This window comes from Vicia villosa, unplaced genomic scaffold, assembly GCF_029867415.1.
Source record: "Vicia villosa cultivar HV-30 ecotype Madison, WI unplaced genomic scaffold, Vvil1.0 ctg.002392F_1_1, whole genome shotgun sequence".
Classification (NCBI taxonomy): domain Eukaryota; kingdom Viridiplantae; phylum Streptophyta; class Magnoliopsida; order Fabales; family Fabaceae; genus Vicia; species Vicia villosa.
The window spans coordinates 125,598-144,336 of record NW_026705916.1 but is presented as its reverse complement, the minus strand read 5'-3'; the positions used below and the strand labels follow the sequence as shown (position 1 = coordinate 144,336).

Sequence of the window (18,739 nt, the reverse complement as noted above, 5' to 3'; positions counted from 1 at the left end):
TGTGACACTTACATCTGTCCGTTTTTGTGTTGTACGCAAACACATTGAAAAGTAATGGCGTCGATCCAGAAGCCATTCGACTACATCTCTACCCATATTCTTAATGGACAGAGCCACATTTGGCTACTGACCCTGCCATCAAATTCCATCACGGCGTGGAATTAATTGAAAAAGGCATTCTTAGCATGCTACTTCCCACCGAGTAAAACAGTTATGCTAAGGAGCCAAATAAACTTTTTTAGACGGAAAGATGGCGAGTCTTTTTTTGAAGCTTGGGAGAGGTATAAGATATGATGAGGCTCTACCCACATCATGGTCTAGAGTAGTGGTTGATTATCCATACCTTTTATAATGGTCTTCTGTACAATACAAGACTGACCAAAGACATCGCAGTTGGTGATGCACTAATGGACAAACCCTTTTAGGAAGCCTATCAACTTATAGAGAATATGACTCAAAACCATTATCAGTGAGGAAGCGAGCGTTCTTCTATTGAGAAGTCCCAACTAAAGGGCGACATGTACTAAGTAATTGGCATTGGCCATGTCAAGGCTAAAGTAGATGCTTTCACTTAAAAGATTAATAATCTTACCCTTACCCCCATATCTATCGTAGCTGCCGTGACTCCATGCTGTGAGATATGTGGAGTCCCTGGACACATCATTACTGAGTGTCAACTGTTGACTAGAACCTCACCTAACTAGTTAAACTATGCACAAGGGAATCCATATTCCAACACTTATAACCATGGCTGGAGAAATCATCAGAATTTCTCATATAAGAATAACAATGCTTTGTTTCCTAGTCCACCGCCTACCACACCTCCAGGTTTTCAAAAAGGAACCCCTTATGCTCCTCCTGCACCTAAAAAGTCCAGCCTAGAGTTGATGATAATTTTTTTGTCAAGTCCCAAACTCAACAAAACAAAGAGTTTATGAACAAATATGTTCATATGAATGAGCTGGTAAAACAATTGGCAAATAAGGTAGATGTGATGGCCACACACAACAAGATATTTGAGACATAGATCTCGCAGGTAGCCCAACAACAAGTAGCTACTACTACCCCAGCTAGTGTTTTTCCTTGCCAACTACAACCTAACCCAAAGGGCCATGCTAATGTCATCACACTACAAAGTGGGACGAAGTTAGACGACCCTGTTGATCATAAAGTTATAGATCAGACATTGATTCGAAGAGTAGAGAATGAACTAGATACAGTTGTTGACATTAGCCCTGTAAGATAACCATAAGTTGATAATGGGAGGGAAACCAAATTCAATGAAATGGTTCAGAAGGAACAGCCATATGTACCTCCTCCTCCATATAAGCCGCCCATTTCATATCCTCAGAGACTTGCTAAGTCCAAGATAGAAGGTCACTTTAAGAATTTTGTGGAGCTCATGAAGAAGCTCCAAATCATTATTTGTTGGTGCTCTGTATTTTCTAATTGGCATCTATGTTTGTCTAAAATATAATAGCAGCAATATGTAACAGAATGTATAAGTCTTGCAAATATATAAGAAGACAACAGGTACAAAAGCAATATGTTAAAAGGAATGTCATGACATCAACTCATGACATCGCGCCTGCAGAACTAGAACTTGAAGATTCAGTCTGATACTCAACAGATACATAATATTGTATGGAATATTATGTAATCCTATGTGGTGCAGATTTAAAGGTTAAAAGAATCAAGTCAGAATATTGAAGAATCAAATAAGAATATTGAAGATTCAGCAGTTTCTAATTTAGGAGATAAATTAGGAAACTTATGATTGAAGACCTTTCTTTTAGCAAAAGATATCTGCTGATTTGTAACAACTAGTAATGTTGCGATTGTGAGCCCAAGTCCAATTGGGAATAGGTTATAAAAAGAAACCTTTGTAACCTAGTTTCGTATGCAAACCAAGAATTAGAATAATGTAGTCATTAGGGTTTGTTAAGGTAGACCGCCCAGGTTGTGGGATGACTTCCATGTCCTTCTCGAAACCTGTAGGTAAGAGAAGTTTTTGTTCTCACTCGAAACCTATAGGTAAGAGTTGAGTATTATGTTCTTGATTGAAGTTGTGAAGCAAGGTCAAGTAAAATTTTCTCCTTGATTATTTTAAATAGCTATTATAGGGTTGTAACAGTTAGGTGTGACTAGGGAGTGAGCAGAGGTTCTCTTGTCTTAGATGGAGTTCTAAGATAAATGTTACATTGGGTAGTGACTAGGTAAACCAGAGGTTGCTTATCTGTAAACCAGAGGTTATTTACATAAAATAGTACTACTGATAGTGAAATCTTCTTCTTGGCTTGGTAGCTCCCAGAGTAGGTTGATTGAACCGAACTGGGTTAACAATTCACTGTGTTATTTATCTTCTGCAATGTATTATCTGTTCAGTCTTGGATGTTGTAACATTGTGTATAACATCAGGATCAGGTTTAATAGCTTGTCCTATTACAGAACCAATGAAGTTTACAATCTGGTTATGTTGACTGAAATAACATGGTCCCAGTACTCATGGACTCCTTCCTCTTAAGGGGTAATCAAAAATTGAGGATCATTCTGTCCTGCCTTACCCAAGCTGATAACAGATCAGATGTCTTGACATCGTGAGTGACATCATGAGTCTGTCATACCAGAATTTTCATTATTCCCTTTTCAGAGGCCATTACAAAAATTCCCTCCTATGCCTAGTTCCTTAAAGAGATCTTATCCAATAAGAGGAAACTTGATGATGACAGTACTATAGCACTCACTAAAGAGTGCAGTGCCATCATACATAACAAAATTCCACCAAAACTAAAAAAACCACAGAGCTTTTTCTATTCTCTGTGTGATTGGAAAATTTGTCATCAACAAAGAACTTTTTCATTTAGGAGATAGTGTAAGCTTGATGCTTCTCTCGATATATGAGAGGCTAAATCTTGGTAGTTTAAAACCCACTAAAATATCCCTCCAGGTGGCTGACCGCTCAGTCAAGTATCCCGTAGGTATCTTGGAAGATGTTCCAGTTAGGATAAGCCAACTGTACATTCTTACAGACTTCATAGTGATGGACATAAAAGAAGACTCAAATATCCCAATTTTTTAGGAAGACCCTTTTTAGCAACCGCATGTGCGATAATTGATGTAAAATGAGGGAACCTTACTTTCGAGTTTGGTGAGGAGAAAATTGAGTTTATTCTTTCCTAGTTTATGAAAGTTTCTGTTATTGATGATACATGTATTTCGTAGACATTATTGATTAAGTCCTAAAAGAGTTAACGCTGGAAGCACCACAAACTCCAGAATTGGTTGAACTTCCGGCTGCAGCCATGCTAGGGAAGGTGAGTCTAAGTATTATCACCCATATGTAGATGATACTTTAAGAGAGTGTTATGCAGTTACTCCTGACCCCATGCCTAGCCCTAAGCAACCTTCAGTACGGCTTAAGGTGCTACCAAAAAATATGAGATATGAGTTTCTAGATGAGTAACTTGATCGTCTGGTTATAGTTAATGCTGACCTTGATAGAGATAAGAGTGAGAGACTCCTGGTTGTTCTAAGAAAGTATCCTAAAGCTTTAGGCTACAACATCTCTAATCTAAAAGGAATTATCCACTCTGTGTGTATGCACATAATTATGCTAGAAGAGGACTCAAAATCCTCTAGAAAGCATTAGAGGAGGATTAATCCTATTATGAGTGAGGTAGTTAGGAATGAGGTGTTGAAACTGCTTGATGATAGGATTATTTATCTGATATCAGATAGCCAATGGTTCATTCCAATACATGTTGTACCAAAGAAGGGAGGAGTAATTATAGTGCATAATGAAAAAGGGGGAATAAGTAGCTAAGCGCATAGAAAGAGGATGACGAATGTGTAATGATTACATGAAATTAAACAAAGCAACCAGAAAAGAACATTTCCCTCTTCTTTTCATAGACCATATACTTGAGCGTCTGTCCTGGCACATGCATTTTTGTTACTTAGATGGATATTCAGGATTCTTCCAAATCCCAATCCACCCTAATGATCTGGAAAATATCACATTCACGTGCCCTATGGCTCATTCGTACAAATCATATGTCCTTCGGGTTATGTAATGCACCTGAAACTTTCCAAAGATGCATGATGGAAATCTTTGCAGACTTCTTAGATGACATCTTGGAAGTTTTCATGGATGACTTCTCTGTATGTGAATCAAGTTTTGAAGGACACCTTGCTAATTTATAAAAAGTGTTAGAAATGTGTGTGAAAGTCAACTTACTATTTAATTGGGAGAAGTGTCACTTCATGGTAAATGAGGGCATAATCTTGGGGTATATAGTGTCTGAAAAAGGAGTCGAAGTTAAAAAAGCTAAGATCAAGGTTATTGAGAACCTCCAACCACCTAAGATTGTCAAAGAAGTATGGAGTTTCCTAGGACACACTATTTTTTATCGGTGTTTTATTGAGGACTTCTCTAAGATCACAAAACCCTTGGTTGGTCTCTTGATGAAAGATGTTGAGTTTGTATTTGTTGAAAAATGTCTTGAATCCTTCGAGCTTCTGAAACGCGCACTGATCTGCACACCTATTATGAAACCTTTTGATTAGAGTCGAACGTTCGAGATCATGTGCGACACGAGTGATGTTGCAAGAGATTGAAAGTGTCAGTATTTGCCGTAAACTCTTGCAAATCCTCACCTATTGAAAGTTTACTTTGAAATCCGAGACAAAAAGGATTGAAAGTGAGATCATGCATTATTGAAAGTGAACGTTCGAGATCATGCAGCTATAAGCTAAAAGGATTCAAAGTCGAGGTTACTTCGGCAAATCTTGATGTTGCAAGAGTTTAACTTTGAAATCCGAGACAAAAAGGGTCAGAAAACATGTTTGCAGACCACCTGTCAACGTTCGACAACGTTAAGCCTAAGCATGTGCCCATTAACGATGATTTTCCCTATGATTGACTGATTGCGTTCATTAGATCTGAAGTACCTCGTTATGCTCACCTCGCTGATTATCTTTAGGAAGTTAGCTCCGGTATTAGGAAGGATCTTGAGGAGGAAACAACTATATCCTAATCAATAGTTTCATGGTATACTGACTTTGTCAACTACCTCTTCATTGGTGTCCTGCCTCATGACCTAACTTACTAGTAGAAAAAGAAGTTATTTCATGATTTTAAGCAGTACTATTGGGACAACCCTCTCTTGTTTAAAAGAGGCGTCGACGATATTTTCTGTTGATGCATTATTGACAATGAGATCGAAAGTGTCATCACCTATTGCCTCTCCTCACCCTACGGAGGACATATGAGTATGGCAAAGACTGCAGGAAAGATCCTTTAAGCTGGATTGTATTGGCCTACCATATTTAAGGATGTCCACACCTTCGTCATTGAATGTGACTGGTGTCAGCGCACTGAAAACATTTTGAGGCGTGATGAAATTCCACAAAAGCCTATCCTAGAAGTTGAGGTCTTTGATGTCTAGGGAATTGATTTCATGAGACCTTTCCTGTCTTTGATGGGAAACAAATACATCCTTCTTATCATAGACTACATTTCTAAATGGATTGAGGCCATAACCTCTCCTACTAACGAGGCAAAGGTAGTCACTAAGATATTTAAGAACATTACTTTCCCTAAATTCGGCACCCCTAGACTAGTTATTAGTGATAGTGGTTCCCACTTCATATCAAGATGTTTTGAAAATCTTCTATCAAAATATGGAGTGAGACACAAAGTAGCTACCCCGTATCATCCTCAGACCAGTGGAATGGGAAAGACTGACATTATATTTCTAGAGTTTTATTTAAAGATTATTCAATACCTTATTTGGAGCTTTTTCTTTTAAATTACGTGTTCACTGCATTTCAGGTTTCTATATTTAATGTTTTTCTACTTTATTTGTATTACTTGCATGTTTTTCTACTTTATCTGTATTACTTGTATGCAATTTAATAACAATAGCTTTTTTCGTAATTACTATGACGCCTAAATTCTTAGAGCCCAGAATGTGAGGACCGTCTTGCCGACGGTGCTCGAAATTATGTTGTTAAAATTATGATTAGCTTAGAATTATGTAATTTAGAGGTACCATTTTGATTTTTAAAAACAAAATCAGTATCCGACTTAGATAAAATCAAATTTTGATTATAAGCGCTGAGGAATAATCTCTTGATTAATTTGTAAAAATAATTATTTTCAAAAAGGGATTTTAAGAACATAAACGGACACATAAAAGCGAACATTTATGCGATTAAAATATGGTATTAGACGATGCGAAAGCATCTAATACCTTTAAACTTTTTTTACCTTAAAATAAATGTTCTAATAACTTAAAGTAATAATTTTCAAAAATAGAGTTTTGCACTTTAACAATGTTGAACACGCGAAAGCGCCAGTATATTTTTTAGGCTGAAATCCTTTTCCGACTACGCGAAAGAGAGAGGTTCTTTTAAATTAATTCTTTTTCTTATGAGAAAATATTATCCCAATTTAATTATGAATTAACATTATGAGTGCAACTTTCACCTTAGATGTTTTGCATGATGTCAAAACTAGGAAAACTTAGCATTTTTGTACATTGGATGGTATCTCTGAGTTTATGTGGCAACCATGCATTAGAGGTCTTAGGAATAATTAGAAACCACTTTGAAATTGGCCAAAAACATGAAAATTCAGTTTCTGCACATTTTGTCTATGTGCTAGCACATACTGTAACTTTGCAGTTTTAGGTCGGCACATACGACTTTTAGGTTGGCAAATGTACTGCATTTTTAAAGCCTGTAGCTTTTGTTTTTTCATGTACTAGCACATCGAGTTCATGTGCCGCCACATCCAGACCATGTGTTTGCACATGCTTCTTATGTGCTGGCACATGATGTAAATTTGCAATTTAAGGACGACACATATCCTTTTGAGGTCGGCACATGTGAATCAATAATAAATCCTGTAGCTACTGACTTGTATAGGTCGGCACATGCATCTTCATAGGCCAACACATGATGTTAAAAACAGGTAAATATGCCAGTACATCTGTGTTTCAGGCCGACACTTACTATTACTTTTTTTTAATTTTCAAACCTTCTTGGCTCCAAAAATTATTTCTTCTTGTCACCCTTTCACACAACTATAAATACATCATTCATGCATCATTAAAACTTGATAAAACCAAAAAAATATTTTCTTGATCACTCTTCATCTTCAACCTTGACCCTATGCATACACACTAACATATCACACATAATCATCTTTTGTTGGGGTTCCATCTAGACTTGGCTGATAAGACTTGTATTAGGTTTATGGGAATCTAACTATTGAGGTTGAGAATCAAGAAGGCTTCATCCAGAAAAACCGCGGGTTTGTCCTCCAAGATCTTTGGTAGATTAGAGAGTTTTCGTGCAAGACGGTCCAAAAAGGAATTGGAGCCTAGTGAAAGCCTTAGAGATAAATCACACAAAGGAATAACATTCAACCTTGACCCTATGCATACACCCTAACATATCATTCATAATCATCTTTTGTTGGGGTGCCATCTAGACTTGGTTGATAAGACTTGTATAGGTTTATGGGAATCTAACTATTGAGGTTGAGAATCGAGAAGGCTTCATCTAGAAAAACCGCGGGTTTGTCCTCCAAGATCTTTGGTAGATTAGAGAGTTTTCGTGCAAAACGGTCCAAAAAAGAATCGGAGCCTAGTGAAAGCTTTGGAGATAAATCACACAAAGGAATAGCAAGAGAACGACGGATTGAATTGGGAGTCTTGTGTTGCAATAGGTACAATTGATCGTGCGTGAAGAATTTGGAGATAAAAAACTCAAAGGAGTAGCAATAGTCGAATAATCATTTGGTAGCTACTGTGTCTTGGTCTTGTTAAAGATCAAAACAAGAGAAGGGGTTGAATCAACATCAAACGGTTAGAATTTATAATGGTTGCTTTTGGAACACTTTTCTTGTAGTTACTTTTTGCAAAGTAAGAAATCATTTCTCAATTTCATTTGAAATTGAGGGCAGATGTACCCACACGCGAGGACGACGTGGGGAACTGCCTTACCAAATCCTTATATCGCTCTCTATCTCTTTCTCTCTTACTCTCATTTAATTTCTATATGCAATTTGTTGAATGTGTTGTTTTATCAATCAATTTGTATATATATTCTCCTTGATTATTAAAGTTGAAAAATGCTTTGTTGATTATATTACAATCACATTGATTGTAAGTGCTTTTGTATATTAACAAAGCTTAAAGAAAGAATCTAAAAAAGTGACCACACACCATGTGTTCGATAAAATGCTAGTTTTTCTTCGAAAAAGTGATCACACACATTGGAAATAGGTAAGCATTGTGATTTGTTGTAAACGGTTAATTGAGATAGACTTGTGTCGATTATTCTTATTATTGTTTCAAGTCCATACGGCTTAGTGCATATCCGAGTTCCAATAACATAGGTTGGTATAGACTACTATTTTGGTCTAGGCGCAAATCTTCTACTTAATTACGTGTTTTTCAAACAATCTTAATTTTCTCTTAAACAATTTTTCAAAATGGCATTATGGCTTGGGGTACATATTCAACACCCCTTCTAGATACGTTGTTGTAGTCTAACAAACATGACTTTGCGAGTGCTGTTGGTTGACGAGAGTCGCATTCCGGTCTCCGTGTTTATATTAATTCATAAAATTAGCTAATTTTAGTTTTTTCATCCAAAGCTATTGCTCATAGCTTTAGATCTTTACATAGTAACGATAGATAGATAATGATAAGTTTGATAATTGGTCTATTTGAGTTCAATATTTTTTATACTTCTACAATATTTTTGTGCACTTGCGGCATTGTAAATATGTTCTATCTCTGTTTAAACTAAAATAAATCTGAAAGATATTACACTCAAGCCGTCTCAAAAGTAAAATATTGCACTCAAACTTTACAACCAAATTTCTTTGACACAGCCTTACAATAAAATTAAAATAGTATTTTTTTAGGTTCAAGTAATGGAATGCCACCAACAATAGTAAGTTTCAACAGCCACAAAAGCAAACAGTCATTAACTAAAATAGTGTGATGAGAGCAATTGGTCTATAAGTAAACATGATCTTAGTTTCATGAAAAACCATAAATCTTTTTAGCTTTTTTTCATGATTCATGAACATAAGATCAATTTCATCATTAACAACATACTATGACAAAAGAATAAAAATGAGGAGCTATAAGTATCAGAAATTAGAGCATAAAACTATATAAAACCAGGAAGTAACTCTAAGCTACAAACTAGTAAACCTAAAAAAAGAATAATGATATGCTTACACCATTATATAACACTACACCGTATTTTTATGCACAATACATACAATTTTCATTTTTTTAATGATTTATTTTGCCTGGATTTATGTGAAGATAAATTTTCTTTGTTGGACTATACGGTGTAGGTTTACTGTGTACACAAAAAAGGTGTACACATAGCAAACCTCAAAAAAATATTCATAAGCATTTATTCCACTAAAATATATTCAAGAATGCCTAAGACCTAATTTAATAAGGCATACACTAAAGTCAAGTGTGACGTAAGAGTAGCACAAAATGAGAGCATGTTGTAGCAGCAAACTTCACAACACCATCCCTCATACACGAGAAATGACCCAACAACCACTTAGAGAACGAGCTAAAGAAAAAGAAATCCATACTAAGGAGTCACTTCTAAGAAGAAGAGATACCACGGATCCACGGACAAAGATTTATGAGGAGCTATGTGATTTTATTCAATAAAAAGAACTCAATTATTTTAGAATGTATATTTTCTTAACCATAGAATCTTAAAATTATTCTTCTCAAATCTTGTTCTTGCTACACTAATGGTTTTAATTAATATATTCAAGCTTTTAGGCTTGTTTTTTTTTTTTGCCTAATATTTATATTTACTTTCTCTACAATTTTCACTTTATTTCTATTTGGTACATGTATATATTTATTGGAAAATACTTAGATAGACAAGAACGTAAAATTTGGTTTTACACAACCAAACACAATTTATTATTAATTAAAAAATAAAAATAAATTTTTCTCTGTCCTTTAATATCACAACCATCCCATGAATTCAATTAAAACAGAAATTAAATTTTAAATAAATTTCAATTTTTCTCTATCCTTATTATTTGTTCCTAAGAATATGAATTTATTTTCGTTTCCATGCAAGTATTTATCTATATATATGTTTATTTTAAATAATGATAAGGACAAAGTTGTTAAATTTGATCCACAAAGTAATTTTTCATGGGTTCTCATCGTGAGTAAGAATTATAGAGATTTTAACAATAGAAAATTTGCTGTTGAGTCCGTTCATGTTGCTTTTGATGAGACAAAACCCTGAAATTTAGGAAAATGTATTCTTTTTGGTTTTAATGTTTTAGGTGTAATAACGAAAGAATTTGTCAAAGACGATATTCCAAAACAATATCCTCGGAAGAAGAAGGACATAAAGGATGATAATTAGGATAGCAAACAAGAGGAGTAAAAACAAGACACCTCAACCCAGCTGCCCCAAGAATGGATTGTTGCAAAGAACCGCTCATTAGATCACATACTTGGAGATATCAAAAAGGAAATAAGTATTAGGTCTTAGGTTAACTATTTTTGTAAGTATTCTACTTTCATTTCTAAAATTGAACCTAAGGTGATATTTGATGTTTTACTTGATGAGGATTGGCTTCTTATTATGCAGGAAGAGCTCGTCCAATTTAAATGTAACAATGTTTGGGATCTTGTCCCGTGTCCTACAAACAAAATCGACATAGGAATTGGATGGGTGTTTAAGAACAAGATGGATGAAAATGGAATAATTGCTAGAAATAAAACTAGAGTAGTGACAAAAGGATATAGTCAAGCTAAAGGGATTGACTATGAGGAGACAAATGCTCTTGTAGCTCTTCTTGAGGTGACTCGACTCCTTTTTAAATTTGCATGCTGCATGAATTTCTAGTTGTATCATATGGATGTTAAATCTGCTTTCTTTAACATTTTTATAAACTAAGAAGTCCACGTCTCTCAAACGTTTCGGCTTGAGGACCATTAAAATCCTAATTTTGTAGTTTTTAAACTAAAAAATGCAATATATGATCTCTAATAGGCTCCTAGAGCTTGGTATGAGCGCCTAAATTTTTTTATTAAGATAGGATTTAATCATGGTAATATGGATACTACTTTGTTTATAAAGAGTAAATTAACACATATCTTATTATTTAAGATTTACGTAGATTATATTATTTTTGACCCACTGATAAATCTCTATGCAAAGAGTTTGCTAGTATCATGTAGGAAGAGTTTGAAATTTTGTTTATGGAAGAACTTAATTACTTAGCATTACAGATAAAAAATAGAAATTGGCACGTTCATCAGCTGGAAAAGTTTTTCTTTGAGCTCCTAAAGTAATATGATTTGAAGAACTCAAAGAGCATTTCTACCCCCATGGCTTCAAAATTTCTAATTGATAAAGATTTCAAAGGTACGGAGAGTGATATCATAAGATATATAGGTATTTAAGAATTGGATCGAACTCTAGTGGGTCGAAGAGTAGCTTCCTGTTCCGACAGAGAATGTGTTGTAGACCTACATACTGTAGTCGAAATGTGTTCTAGTATGTGGATATCAAAATGCTATGATAGTGAGTATTTCGAATTAGGCGTGTTTGTAATGTCCAATTGTTTAAGTTAACTTGTACCCTAAGTTGGATTGTAATGGGTATTTGTGAAAAAGCCCATTAGTTAGTATGTTAGGTTTATTATAAATAGCATACTAGTCTCTCATCATTGCATACTGCAAATCCTAATTTATGGTGAGAGAGTTATTTGTTATTCATGTAACACTTGTAATCTTAATTAAAGATAAAGTAAAGAATAACAGTTATAACCAATTCCTTGTTGTTCTTCTTGTTTATCATCTTTATTTTCCATTGTGTTCCCTACTATACCCTGTTAAAGGCATCCTTTTCAAAACAAATTGGTGTGGTGAGCATGGAGAAGATGCTTTCAACAAAGTATGAGATTGAAAAGCTCACCGGAGTGAACGATTTCGGTCTGTGGCGCTTGAAGATAAAAGCCCTAATGGTTCAGCAGGTTTTGTTAGAAGTGTTGAAAGGAGCGATGGTTATGAACACCGCGTTAACGAAAAAGAAAAGACGGCCATGATAGAGAAAGCCCACAACGCGATTTTGTTGAGCCTTGGTGATAAGGTTCTTCGACAAGTGTCAAAGGAGACGACGGCATCAGGGTTATGGATGAAACTTGATAGTTTGTACATGACCAAATTGCTGGTAAATCGACTCTAACCGAAGCAAGCATTGTATTCATACAAGATGATTGAAGACAAAGTGTTGGCTAAGCAGTTGGATATGTTCAACAAGCTGATTCTTGATCTTTAAAATATTGATGTGAAGATTGATTATGAAGATCAAGCCTCGAACACATGCCCACTTTAAAGAAACTCTCTTGTATGGAAGGGAGTCCCTGACCTTTGAAGAAGTTCAATCTGCCCTGTATTCTAAGGACTTGAACGAATGAAAGGAGCATAAACCTTCGACTGTTGGTGAAGGTTTGGCCGTTAAGGGAAAATTATTGCAAAAGGATGGTAAGTTCGACAAGAAGAAGGGCAAAAGTCAGCAGAAGTCTTACAGTGGTGAAGCATCTGGTATTTGATGCTATCATTGTAAGAAGGAGGGTCACACTAGAAAGGTGTGCCTTGTTCGAGGAATTATGTGATCAAGATAGTGGATCTGTATTGTTGGGAAACAACAAAGCTTGCAAGATTGCAAGTGTTGGATATGTGTGATTCAAACTCCATGATGTGTCAATAAGGTTGTTAACTGAAGTCAGATATGTTCCTGATTTGAAGAGAAATTTGATTTCTCTTGGTGAATTCCACAAGAAAGGATATGTTTTCCAAGGAGAGAAAAGTATTATGTGAGTCATGAAGGGGTCGAAAGAAGTCTTGAGAGGCGTGAAGAAACAAGACTTGTATACCCTTGAGGCTGAAGTTGTATGTGGTTCGACAAATTTTACATCCACGAAAACTTTGTCGAAGATAGAAGTTCGGCACATGAGATTGGGCTATGTCAATGAAAAGGGTATGATCGAATTGAGAAAACAAAATCTGCTTGGTGGAGACAAAGTCGAAAAGCTGAATTTTTGTGAACCACGTGTACTTGGAAAATATTGCAGAATGAAGTTCAACAAAGGCAAACAAAAAACACATGGATCCCTTGATTACATTCATGCTGATCTTTGGGGGCCTGTTGTCATACCCCAAATTTGTCCTACCCCTTTACTTCTAACTGGCTTAGGCTTTGCATTCATATACATACATCACTTAGGTCATAATCCATATCCATGCATTCATATCATAGGTGTTATTCAAGGGCTAGCAAGAAAAAGCTCCATTGCAAAGAAGTTTGATCAAAGAATGGAAAACCGAGGTATAATCACGTGGCTCTATGTTCATTGAAGTCCTCCTGGATTGGGGTGTCTCTCTGCTTCAAATCAGGGCATTGATTGAAGAGTGTAAGCTTGCAAATCATCTGGTTCCTTAAAACAGGGTTTCTCCGACCAAAGTCAACCAGTTGACTTTCTGGTCAACAGGTAATCAGGAATGGTTTCTATGTGTGAAAGGCTTCTCATACTGACTATGTGGATGTGTTTGTTGACTGGATTTGACTGGAAGAGATTTAATCGGGAATTTCATCAATAATCAGAGAAAATCAGAACAGTTGACTTTTGGGTCAAAATCAGGGTCAAATGTCAAATATTGACCTTTGGTGGAAAATCGGTCAAAGAAAGTCAATGGAATAAATAAAATCAAAAAATGTCAAAATTACCAAAAATGGCAAATTAGTTGAAATAGAAACTTACTAAAAGAGGAAAATCACAATACTTAGAATTATTTTGACATTTTTGAGATGAACAAGCAGTCAACTTCAAGCCTTGATTACACGTGTCTAGAGGGATTATTTCAAAGAAAGTCAAACATAAATATTGTTCAAATCATGGAGGTGAACAATTTTGTAGTTGACCTCTTTTCCATTTGAAGATTGGATCAAAAGTTATTCAAGATTAAAGTTGAACATTTTCATTGGAATACAAGTCAAGTGGCAAGGCAAAATTCTGGGCAGCGTGACACGTTTCATCGAGCAGGTGGTGTGCTTACTTTGAGGTTGATTTCAGAGAAATATAAAGGTCCATCAGGTACAAATTTGGTATGCATCTCTTCTACTCCATGTCCTCTATCCATTGAAACAAGAATCAAGCAAATTGAGTAGTTATTGAGTCATGTATGGGGCTTTAAAGTCATGATCCCACCAAGTCATGTTCTAGCCAAGGCAGGGACACAAATCCAAGGCAAGCACTAGGCATTATGTCAAACAGGTAGGGTGCTGTTTTCAAGATAAATTTTAAGAAGATACAAGCATCTAATTGCAACAAACTCAATTCCAATCTATTCTCCATAATGCTCTCTATCCAATGGGCAAAGAATCATAACTTTTGGTTGGGTAGATTGCAAGATATGAATTAGAAAAGTCATGCATCCATAGGATTGAAGTTAACACTTCTGGCCAGACACAAGACAAGACACACGCACTCATCCCTTGCAGTGGCGGCATCATAGGTTCATGATCATTTTGCTACACTGCCGAGCTTTATCTCAAAAGGTTTTCAACACAAAACCTATTCTACCCCATGTACACTTTGTTTTGAACCCAAGATTGAAGCGAGTAATGAACTGAAGTCGAAGATGTGTATATGTGAAGTAGGCATCCTGGCCATGAGGATTATGATGAGATATCGAACTTGAGAGGGTCATCATGCAGGTGAAATGCATTAGCAAGTTACTCATTTAGCCACACAAGTGACCTGCTGTACAAAAGAAGAAAAAGAACATACTATAAGTGGACAACTTGCTCTCTAAGTCTTGAAAGAGAGTGTTCTACCATGCAACACACCATACCATAGAGCCCATACACACTCATACTCTAAATAGCATAATCACACTCACATTTCGGGACCACGATTCATTTCTACACTTTTTCAGACTCGCATTCTTCTTTCTCTCTCTCCCTTTCTCCATTTTTTTCTGTTACGAGTTTGTTGCAAAACCGTAACAAACTTTGGATCCTCCATTGAAACTTGTGCTCTAAGTTTCAAGCTGCGTCTCCTCTCTCTTTTCTACATCAAATCTTCATCGCCATGGCTCTGTCTTCATCTATAAGCCAAGAACAAAGCCCCTTCTTCCTCTGAACCAATAAACAGAGCTCACCTCCTTCATCAATGGTGAAATTCTGCATTCCATGATTCAAAGCTTCTTGCACGTAGCTGGAGGTTCTAGCACGTTCAGCATATTGTAGTCAAGCTATCACACACTCCTCTTCGCATCTGTAACGGCGGTAACATAGATTCCGAGCTCAGTTTTCTTCACAAGGTAGATCGAGTTGGATTGCACGTTGAAGCGAGTTTCAAGCATAATTGAGCATTTATTTTGCTCAATCGGAACTCTCTGGAGCTTTCTGGATCGTTACCACGCTTCAAATCCTCCGTTAAAGATCTCTTCAGACCACTCCGATCTACAGGTAAACTCATGTCCCTAAGTCCATGCATTCATCATCGTTTTACATGATTCTTGATGGTATCTCATACGAAATTGCTCACTGATCATTAACCCTATGATTGCTTCCAGTTACCTTGCGTGTGGACAGTTTAATTCCAGATCCAATTTTTAGGGTTCTTAGATATTTTCGTTCGATTCTTTAGTTTTGTTCTATGTCTGTGAAAACTATTAGCATATCTGGAATCAGATGATTGAAACGATTGCGATGATGTATGTTTACTGAATTTCTGGAAATTGTGGCCACCACTCACGGTGGCAGACGGTGGCCTGAGGGATAAAGGCGACGAAGCCATGTTTGAGGTTTTTTTGCTGATCCGATTTAAATTTCTGACGTGGCGCAGTACCATTGGCTCGCCTCCCATGCTTTTTTGGTTTTTTTGTCCTTATTCAAATGATTAGAGTCTGATGTGTAGCAACAGGATTGGTTCATGTTTATGTACTTCATCCATATTTGAGCAAGCAAATTCTGATGCATAATAAGCGTGACAACAAAAAGGAAATAAAATGAAATAAGACTGGTAGCAAGTGTAATGATGTTTGGGCCACGAATTGCAACAGGCCTGTAGCGCTTCTGGATTGCACCCCTGTGTTGCTAATGCACACGCTCTCTTCATGGATTGGGCCTGAGCGCCCCTACTTCCTCCACCCCCCGTTTTAGGCTTAGTTTCAGCATAACTGCATCTAAAAATACTTCTGCACCTCCCTTTGCTGTTAATAAAAAAACAAATAAAATTGATTTTTGTTTGTTAATTCATTTTCTCAAATAAAACTTGATGAAACTGTTTTCTACCCAATTAGGATTTTAGAAATGTTGTCTTCTCTTAATTAGATTTTTTATTGTTGATTTCTTTGATTTTTTGATTAATAAACCATAAAGATGAGTAGTTTTCTAGTTTTAATTCAATGTGGTATGAACATAATTTTGTTAGATTTTTAGGCAATCTTTGACATTAAAAGCTCATAAGAATAGTAGACTTTAGGTCGATTTTGACATTTAACTTCCCCATAAAAATGCCATAAGAATAGTAGAATTGTTTAGGTTGATTTTGACATATAATTTCTTTCATAAAAACTCATAAACAATAGTAGTTTTTTAGTTTCATTTTTTGTACTAATACTTGAATTGCTTCTCTTATGCTTTTGTATCATTTTCATGCTATTTGTGTATAATTGTTGTGTGACTTTGGTTACTTGTTTTTGGCCTTATCTTAGGCCTATTTTGGTGATACTATTTTAATGCTCCCTTTAGAATTTCATCACCATGTTAACATTAGGATTTAAACTAGTATAGACAACTTAGATTAGAATTTAGGATTAGTTCCCTATTGCATTCTTTTTCTTTTCAACTCTTTAAAACATTAATAAAAGGAAGAGGCGAATCACATTAAGCAAGTGATAGAGAAATGAGTGGGATTCATTCCCTAATCTATTTCTCAATCACTTAGTGGCATAGAAACGAGTGGGATTCATTCCCTAATCTGTTTCTCGGTCACTACTTAATGGGAGAGAAACGAGTGGGATTCATTCCCTAATCTGTTTCTCAAACATTAATTAATGGGAGAGAAATGAGTGAGATTCATTCTCTAATCTGTTTCTCAAACATTACATAATGGGATGGAAGTGAGTGGGATTCATTCCCTAATCTGCTTCTCGATCATTATTCATTTTATGTGATTCGAATCGTGAAGTAAACTCCCTAAAAAATACACAAACAAAAACACTTTAAAACATCTAACAATGGTTCAGACTAAAGCAAAGTAGAGAAAGTGGTGAGTGGCCCGGTATTGGGAACTGTTCATCACTCATCTATCCTAAAAGACACAAACCAATCTCTTTCTTCTTCTTAAGGGCATCGTTATCTCCGTTCCATTGCATCCTAGGCTGTCCCCTTGTGCAAGAACGCGAGCGTTAACGCCGCCCAAATAAAAAACACAAAAACAAACAGAAAATCGTAAGCCGAGCTACGGTAACTCTGATTCCTGAAAAGGATACGTAGGCAGCGGGGTAGGGCCCGTGCGAGTACAATTCTTTATTTTCCCTACATTCTGCATTCATTCGCATTTAGACATAGACATAGATACACACCCTTTAGATAGAAACAAACATAGGTGGATACCATCGAGTACGATGGGCGCGAGGGGTGCTAATACCTTCCCCTTGCGTAACCGACTCCCGTACCTTGATTCTCTGGTCGCAAGACCCTGTTCCTTCCTTTGTTAGGTTTTCTGATATTCCTTTCCCTTATGGGATAAATATATTGGTGGCGACTCTGTTCATTTTTCGCGAGCGTGCGACAGCTGGTGACTCTGCTGGGGATGTTGCTAGACCTGTTGCTGGTCCATCCTTAGTGAGTCGATCCTAGCCTGCGTTTGTTTGTTTATTTACTGGGTGTTTATTTGTTTTTATGTCTATACCTTGTATATATGTTTGCATGTTTATTTTTCTGCTTGCATATCATGTTTATTTCTGTTTGCACATCATGCATATGGATTATATTCTGTGTTCCTTGGGGTCTTCTGTTCTGTTTTGCAGGTTGGGTGGGATGTTTTATGAGGTAAAAGGCCCAATACCCAGGCCAGAGTGACACATAGGATACCTAGGATAGAGTGGATAGTCATGACGCCAACAGAATGTCAGGTTCTGTTGATTGCGATCATGAGACCCACGACCAGTCGAGGTTCAAATGAGATACCGTTGTTGGCATGTATTTGCGACAATGATGGTGTTTCAGGAGAACTGATAACGCTGGAAACCATTGACCTACCCTGACCTAGACTACACCTGTGAGTGGGGTGGGATATACATGACAGGTACCGTTGGTGACCGTTCTGTTGGTGACTTATGTTCTTATGGTTTCACTGTGCCTATGCCGAACCTTTGATCCTGCAACGTCCGATCTCATCCAGAGGCCACACACACTTCTCCTATGTGGGGAAACTTCCATTGCATCATTTACATCATGGCATATTTACCTTTCAAAAAAAAGAGGAGAAAAGAAAAAAGAAAAAGAAAAGAAAAGAAAAGATATATAAAAAAAAAAAGAAGAAAGAAAAGAAGTATTATTATTTCTCATGTGCATGCCATTTTTTTCAGGGTATCCAAGGTTATTATCTTCTTCACTTGAAATGGCTAACAAC

General features: G+C 36.3%; 1 non-coding gene across 1 annotated transcript; it reads right to left on the bottom strand.

Annotated features, from left to right (window-relative positions):
- Nucleotides 1-213: 213 nt before the first annotated feature.
- Nucleotides 214-319, bottom strand: LOC131638717 (small nucleolar RNA R71). The gene has a single exon (XR_009294749.1). It is a non-coding gene; the product is annotated as a small nucleolar RNA R71 (small nucleolar RNA).
- Nucleotides 320-18,739: the final 18,420 nt, after the last annotated feature.